Consider the following 8,169-nt stretch of genomic DNA (forward strand, 5'->3'; position numbering starts at 1 on the left):
CTCAGCTTCAAGGTTTTGCAGCTTCAGTGACGCAGCGTTGCGCGCATTAGAGCAAAAAAGTATGGTATTGCTCCTAATAAAACTTTTTATCACGTCCTACAATATCCTGGGGTCTTCTACAGAGCCAACATTAATTTCTGAAAATATCTGGAATTCCGCTATAAACTGAGTGATATAGGATTCATTTTTCAGTAAAGAAGTATTGAAGCGCCATCTAACTGCACGTTGAGACAAATGGCCAATTATTGTGGCGCAAAGGACCCCTTTATGGTCAGACAACGCCATTGGGAGTAACACTGCTTTATCAATTGAATGAAATAATTGAGGGGATGCAAAAAGAAAGTCTATCCTGGAAAAAGATGTATGTCTACCTGAGAAAAAGGAATAGTCCTTACAGGTTGATGTAACTGTACGTCTATAAGCTCCAAGCTGCTGGCCCATGACTTCAGAGTCTTTTTGCCTGATCCTTGTCCCTAGTGGCCTTTGCGTTCGACCAATCAATATTTGGGTACCACACAGCATTGAAATCGGCACCAACAATAAAAGAACAGTCTGTAAACTCCAGCATTTGATTGGTGAGCGTATTATAGAAATTGCCATAAAAAACATTAGGCGCGTAAGCTGACACACAATTTTTCTGGGACCAAATTCTGTTTGGTGTTTACAATCCTGCCTGTCTCATCACTTTAAGTGGGATATTCCATTTGACAACAATGGCTACTCCTTTTGTTTTTGAGCTCACTGATGAGGATGCAATTGCATGATAGAATCTATTGGCTAATCGCCCGACATCCACTTGCAGTAAGTAGGAATGCAATGTCAACATTTCTCTTTTTTAGTAAGCCCAGAGTGCTAGCTCGTTTATGAGGAGCATTCAGTTCACCACAATTCCAAACTAAAAATGATCACCCATTATAAATAAAGCTGCGTTGTAAATGAGAGTACATGTGGATATTGCTACTGCCTTTCATTTTGCTAAATCCTAACATTAATGCATCCAAAGTTAAGTCCCACAATACACAAAACATGTAAAACACAGAACAACAATAGACGAGACACTGATACATACAATACTATATTATTATATCATTATTATTATTATATTATCATATATTATATTATATTGTTATATTGATATAAACAGTGTGCTACCGTTACATTTTAGTTTATTTAGAAAAACAATATAGGTTATACTACGCACACTGTACAACAACACATTACGTATTTCCTTTATTTCATCTTAAATGTTAGCTAGCCTACTGTATGCACTACTGCATTACAGTGTTGTGTAGGTATGGTGTTTTTACAAATATCATTTTATAATGTCTGTGACTCATTAATATCTAAGTTACTGATCATTGTGTTTCATCCCAGTTTCACCCTTTGTAAGTGAGATAAACTGAGTTACGATGATCCCAGTCTCCAGTGCTTGATGGTGGAAGGCGTTTAGCTGCTGGTCAGATTGCACAGCGGTACGTGCAGGACAACACCCATTTCATGGTAATTTTAGAATAACAGGTGAAGAGATTACCTGGAAACTACCAGAAGCATTTCCTGGTAATCTCTGCACCTGTGTTATTCTAATATTACCATGTAATTAAATAGAAACGGGCAGTTTTGCCTTTTGCACCACTGATTCATGGTTGTTACACAGAACATACCAGGTAAGAAGTCACAAGATCAAACAAATAATATGTAAAGTATTACCTTGAAACAAAAGGGAAATATTTGGAAGGTATTAGGAACGCTCTTTGGCAAGTTCAAATCTCTACTTTGATTAAGTGTCTCATTCAATTGTACAGCATTTGAAAAAAAAAATTGAAGTGCTTCTGAAATAGTTTTGAGTAAAAGTTGACATATTCCAGTCTGTGATTATCCATCAACATACATACATTTAATTTTAGTCTAAATAATTTCTAATTTCTGCTTTTCTAACTCAAAAATTAGGTATAATTTCCTATAAAATTAAGTCTGTTGACCATAAATTCAAAAAATAACTGTAAAACTAAAGTTAATAAGTTAGTGTCACGTAGTGTTGAAAATTTCAAAAAAATGACAAACATTGAAAAAAAGCGTCAAAAGTGTTTAAAAAAGGGACAAAAAAGTAAGAAAAAGTTAAAAACATTGATAAAAAGCATCAACAAAACTGTTGATTTTCAATTTAAATTTAGGGTTTACTGGCATTTCAATTAGCAATAATTATCATATACATATGCATATACCTACGCACTCTGTCTCTGCGAGATTGGGAATGATCAAGGTTTCTCTTGGCACAGTTACCAGAAGACTTACAACTTTCAGACAGGTTGCTCACATCACATCTACATTGTCAAGCTCAGTTGGAGCTCAGCCATCATCAGAAAAGTGCTTCTATCCTTCACTGGTCTCCGTCCAGAACAACTGGATCTGTTGGTCCATTTCTTTAACTGTCTATGTTCAGCTCAGCAGTAGCTCAATGGTTTTGGGAGGAACAAGTGTCATTTATTCACATCCCAGCACGCATTTATCAAGATTGTCTGCAGACTTGAGCCAGCAACCTTTTTTGTCACATTTCTAACTATTAGGTCCCTTGAGTGGAGCTTCAACATGGAAGAGTAAGTTCTATATTAAACATGTTTGTTTACCTGCAAATGTGTTATTAAAAAGACTTTTGAAAATTTGAACATATGAAATGTCTGCTGTCCAATAAAACAGAAATAAATTGGGGGTTGTTTTACACCACAACAAGCAAGAATTAATGAGCCAGAAGCATTAACTAATGTTTATCTTTTAAAGGACATGTCTCATTTGAATTTTGGATTAATATGGCTTGAATGTGAGGACAATGTGGAGGAAACTGCCGTAGGACACACTGTTTTAGTTAGCTCATTAATTGGGTGGCAATTATAGAAACATCCTTCAGGCTGTTCTGTTTTCTGCAGCTGTACTGAATATTGCTCTTGGATCCATTAGGGATAACCTCTTCAGTCCAGTTTTAAAAAATGTAAAATCCCCCAAACTTGAAGGGAAATGTAGAAATATCACAAAAGAAATGTAGTTTATTTAAATTGTTTTGGTTTCATGCCTTTTCTTTTTTATATATATATACGATAGTTTTTCATGCTGTCAATGCACTGCATACATAATATGCTTAGGAGAGAAATAGTACAAAGTACGCTTTCCAGCAGCAAATCAGTGAAAACAAATAACACATAGATAATGTGGTTGTTGTCATTGTTGTTTTTCACTACAAGTAAGAGCATTTCATTCTGAAAGATTTTGCCCAAACGCCATGAATCAACTTAAAGATGAAAGAAAATACTAATGTTTTGCACTTATGTATAACATTCCACATCTTAACTTCTGAGATTTTCCATGCTATATTTTCCACTGTGTGAGAATGCCTTTGTAATGCAGAGGAGTGTTAAGTCACATTTTCTGACACGTTGTTCTTCAAAGCAACAAATGGAACACATTTGTGACAGCCCTCAGTAATCTATCAGGCACCGATGATAAAAGCCTAAAGATGGCTTTATTTAAGAAAAGCACAGTTAGTCATCAAACTGTGTATTCATTATCCTCTCTACTGAAATCCCATTGCTGTTGCATAAATTCTGGAATGGTAAAAAAAAATTGTTTGTCTGAAATTAAAGCTTATGCAAAACAATATTGAGCAGGAAAAATGTGATTGGCACACAAAATAGTCACAAATGCATGTATGAAACAGTCCACAAACACACCACTACTGTGGGGAACTTCTGTACTTCAAAGAAAACTATTATCCATGCACATATGGTGTATTTCTAGTTTTATGTACTCCTCCAGCAATAGTATGTGCCCATAAATCACATGGTACTGTGTTGATATTTGGCTTGCAGGCTCTCTCCCGTCTCATCACTCCCCGCATGCACCAAGCTTTTCAGAGCAGAGAGAGGGGAATACAATATACATTATATACTTCCAGCTAATACTGCTTACATACAATACTCAGTGTTTTCCATTAATTACCTATACTGTGGTGGCCCACATGGTCTAATTTGTCCCGCTACAGTTTCATAATGAACCAAAAATCCCCCCCAAAAAGCGTTGCTCAACGTAGTAATAGTTACTTCGGGACAGTAAATACCCAGTCGCATCATTGTGGGTCAGTGCTCAAAAAACAACAACAATCATTTAATTAAAACAAAGACTTTCCAGACATGCTTTGCGAGCAACATTCTGTTACTATGTCTACAAGTTTAGCAGCAGCATCTTCACCCGAGTCCATTTCTCAGTCAACCAAGCTGGATTAAATCCTGTCTTCCTATGCTCTTTTGGTGGTCCAGAGGCAGCGTTCGATGTTTCTGCATCAAGCTAGCCCCGTTCTGTGCCATAGTCAAACAAACTAATGGGTCAAACCAGAGTGCCCCCACAATTTTGACCTTTACGGTAAATGCATTGAAAAATGACCAGGATACATGTTATTTAGCCTGGAAATCTAGACGCACCCTTAAGGCAGCAAATGTAATTTGCAGCAAGGGTCAGTCTAGCAACTCTCCGTTGGATTGCAAGCTTGAAAAAAAACTAATTCTGGTCAGGCCAATCACATTGTGTATAGTGTTTGGGCGGGCTTAACATAAGGATGGAAAAGTTCCGACAGTTCCGCGTGATTTTCCTGCTACTTGAAAACAAAGAAGATTGTCTTTCGAATTGGCTTAGGCCGCAACTCTGAAAGACTTGGAGTTAAGCACTGAAGTCATTCTTAAAAAAGGAAGATGTGTTCGGAGTTTTGCCGACCAGACACGGCAAGTTTAATCTATCAACCAGCTTTGCTCTGGTTGGTTTTAGCGCTATTCTATTGCGTGCAGAGGAAATTTGAAAGACAACCGTTTATCCCCGCCCCTCGGATTGAGCCCTGCCTATGGTGAGCTAAAATTGTATTACATTCACAGGATATACTAAAACATGTTACCTGTGTCCCTTGTAAATTAAGAAATACCACTAAATTGTAAGGGAAATTAACCTATATTCTTTGATTTTGGGTTGCATTGGAAAAAAAACAGGACATTTAAGGACAACACGCAGACTAAATATTATGCATTTTACTGTATCAACTTGGAGAATTTAACGTTTAATTTTAAAATGTACTAAATGTACTACTGTAAATTTTCTTCCAGGGGAGCATGCTCCGGCCCCCTAGAAGGTACAAGGTGAGGTCCACCCACTACATCTCACAAAATCCTGTGGGAAACACTAAATACTTAATACAAACAGTGAAGTTTGTGGAATGTGTGGGCTGGGCACACAAAGCTAAACACCAGATCCCACCTGATATGCAGCACCAGGCTATAAAGCGGATTTACAGTATATTAATATTCATGGCTTGAAGCAGATCTTCTCTTATGAAATGTTATGAAGCAATGATAAGCAGCAGATGACCATCAGTACATGACTTTCAGATTAAGGTTGGCAAAGACTGTAGCTAAATGTAGCAGCTAATCTTAGCAGATAAGATTATGATATGAAGATGAGTTAAAGTGTCACATAAACCCACTGAACATTCGCCTGGTGAAATGTTTTTTACTAATGCTTAACTCAATGGACAAAAAAAGGAAATTTGAGCGCCTATCCCAAAGTCATGTTTAGTTTTCCATTAAGACAAAGAAATCATTTTATAATCAATAGGCTGTGTGCAAGACAACACTAATGTTCACATACACACATTATTTCCTCGACTAGAGCCCAACATCTGCAGCAAGAAACCCACAAAAACAACAACAACCCGTGGCAATGCTGTCACATAACCAATTCAGCCCAAACACAATATTAATTTCAGCAAGACTGGGAGGAGAAACGCGCCAGGGAGCGTTGGCCCCTTAGATAGCTGTGGCACCCGGCAGCCTCGGCAGCGGCATGCACAAGGCTGTAGCTCGGTGAAGCTGTGATGTGGAAACAGGATAGCAATACATTGTAAGCAAACAGGCAGAAGAGGCACTTCCTCTTATGAGGGAGGTGAAAACCTCATCCTGTCACATCACGTTAGCTATCAGAGCTCACGAGACATTACAAATGCACGCACTTACCAAACAGTGAACTCCTCTAGCGAGTTACGAGGTTTGTTGCAGACACCATCTCAAGGTTTTGCCATTAAGTGAAATTTTGAGGTCCACAGCTATTGCAAAAACTCTCTGCAAAAGTCTGTTGCAGGCTATGCAATGTTTCCAAATACTAACGTTACAGGTGCGTGCAGCAGAAGACCCAAACAGTGGACAGGGCCTTGACAGTTTAAATACCCCGCCTTTCTGCAAGGGTGTGTTGCATTGTTAAATTGCTCGATGAGTAGGCCTATGGTACATGTGAGTAGGCTTCTGACTCAACAGAGAAATGAGAGAGACAACAATGATCAGTTTATTGTCCTAAATATGTGATTAAAGATTTGACTTTACTACGAGGAACTTTTAAATGTTCATGAAACTGTTTGATTTTCATTCTAATGCTCATAAATGACCTATAACAGCGAACGAGACTAAAAAGTAAAAAGAACGCTATTTTTCTATTATTTTTGTCAATGCCTTTGCTTGGGTCCGATTTTTCTATGGATGTATTAAGATTTTTCCCACAAAGTCACACCAACTAATTTCGATGGGTCACAGATTTCGGTGGAAAAGCCTGTGTTTGAGTATCCAGCCTGGTAAAAGGTAGCAGGAGATTTCTTTATACCGGCCAAATTGTGTTTTACTTTTATTAAGTTGAAATTATCTGTTGTCATTATGGTTAATACAGAAAAAAAGAAATTAAATGAAGAACAACTAAAACCTAAAAGGGAGGGTGACAGATGACAGGCAAAAACCAGAGTCAACTAGGGGCGGGGCTTTCAACAGATGGACAATTAAGGGATGGTAAATGATTCAAATCGCCCCTGAATTGGCCCTCTTCCTACTAAACAGGTACGTAGCCTACGTCAATTTAATTCATGAAATAACTTTACAATGCGACACGTGGTTGTAGCTTATGTCAGCCTACATGAAATAACGTCCCTCTGCCAATTAGCGCTCAGTTTTTATTTCTGCTTGCAGTTCTACTTATTATCCCATTGGTTGCTACAACGAACTCTTGCTAATTCTTTGGCTCATGACAGCTAGACAAGAGCTTTACGACAGCAGGTGTGGTAAAAACACAGCCATTTGTCCAAAGGGGACGCACAACACAACACAAACTGAAGTACAACACAGTACAAAAGAAAACAAATGTAATCACAAATATTTCAGGGAAACACTGCCAATGAAAAATAAGTAAGACTGTACAAAAAGCAGGATGTATAATGCAGAGAGTATTCAGTTACATGTTATGGCAGATAAACAGCATCTCTTTAATTAACGTCAATCCATTTAGAGCTTAATCTGAGACTGCCACTTTTTATATCAAAGTCTTTTTAATTACTCTGCAGAGGTTTTATTGTTAATGAACAGCAAATTACCATGTCACTTGTACTATAGATAAAGGATGATGTAACGTGGTAGAAACCTGTAGACATTTAGGTTTGTGATTGTTTTAACTACAGTTTCCAGTTATGTGCAAAGTTTTTCATTATTTTGCATTTTATTGGTATTTTTCCCATTTAAGCTCAGCTCAAAGACAATTATTTCCCTCTTTTACATGAGTATAGATTGCTCTTTGTTTTCCTCTGTTTTCAGCAGGTTTAATGAGTGCATTCTGATTTAAACCAGTGATAATGTACGTTAGGCTCCATTTGTGAAGATAATTAGTGAAAACTTAATTTCAGTGTGGTGCTGTCTTTTTATTACTTTGTGACACACTATCCCTAAAGAACTTTTAAGGACTGTATATTGCATTGATAACCGTTTCATTTTATATCTCTATTGCACATATTATCCAATAACTTAATGTTTAACTTACAAGGCTGATGTTTTGTGAAAGTAAAAAATAATGTAAAAAAAAATCTCTGGCATTATTGGATTTGGTGTAAAACATGCTGTGGTGTGAGACAGCAAAAACTCAGAAAGCATACTCCTCCAATTTATGTAATCAGAAATAATATGGCCATTATCTTCACTGTAACAACTCCACATGGCAGTTATTCAAATCTATTTCTGTAATCTCAGGAACAGCACTTCTTCCAGTATTAAACTTCAACAAAAATCACATAAAGAAGGAAGATAATTACTATTTTAACTGTAATATATTGAAACT

The 8,169-nt window shown here is 37.2% G+C and overlaps 1 long non-coding RNA gene across 1 annotated transcript in view; it reads right to left on the reverse strand.

The window, feature by feature from the left end:
* LOC116703168 (uncharacterized) overlaps positions 1-7,958 on the reverse strand; it is a 14,343-nt gene extending 6,385 nt beyond the window's left edge. Inside the window, exons 1-2 of the long non-coding RNA XR_004335366.1 lie at positions 7,949-7,958; positions 409-415 (exon numbers count right to left, since the gene is read on the reverse strand). This is a non-coding gene — a long non-coding RNA (uncharacterized LOC116703168). The remainder of the gene's footprint in view (positions 1-408; positions 416-7,948) is intronic.
* Positions 7,959-8,169: the final 211 nt, after the last annotated feature.

The sequence above is a fragment of the Etheostoma spectabile genome, chromosome 15 (assembly GCF_008692095.1).
Source record: "Etheostoma spectabile isolate EspeVRDwgs_2016 chromosome 15, UIUC_Espe_1.0, whole genome shotgun sequence".
Classification (NCBI taxonomy): Eukaryota; Metazoa; Chordata; class Actinopteri; order Perciformes; family Percidae; genus Etheostoma; species Etheostoma spectabile.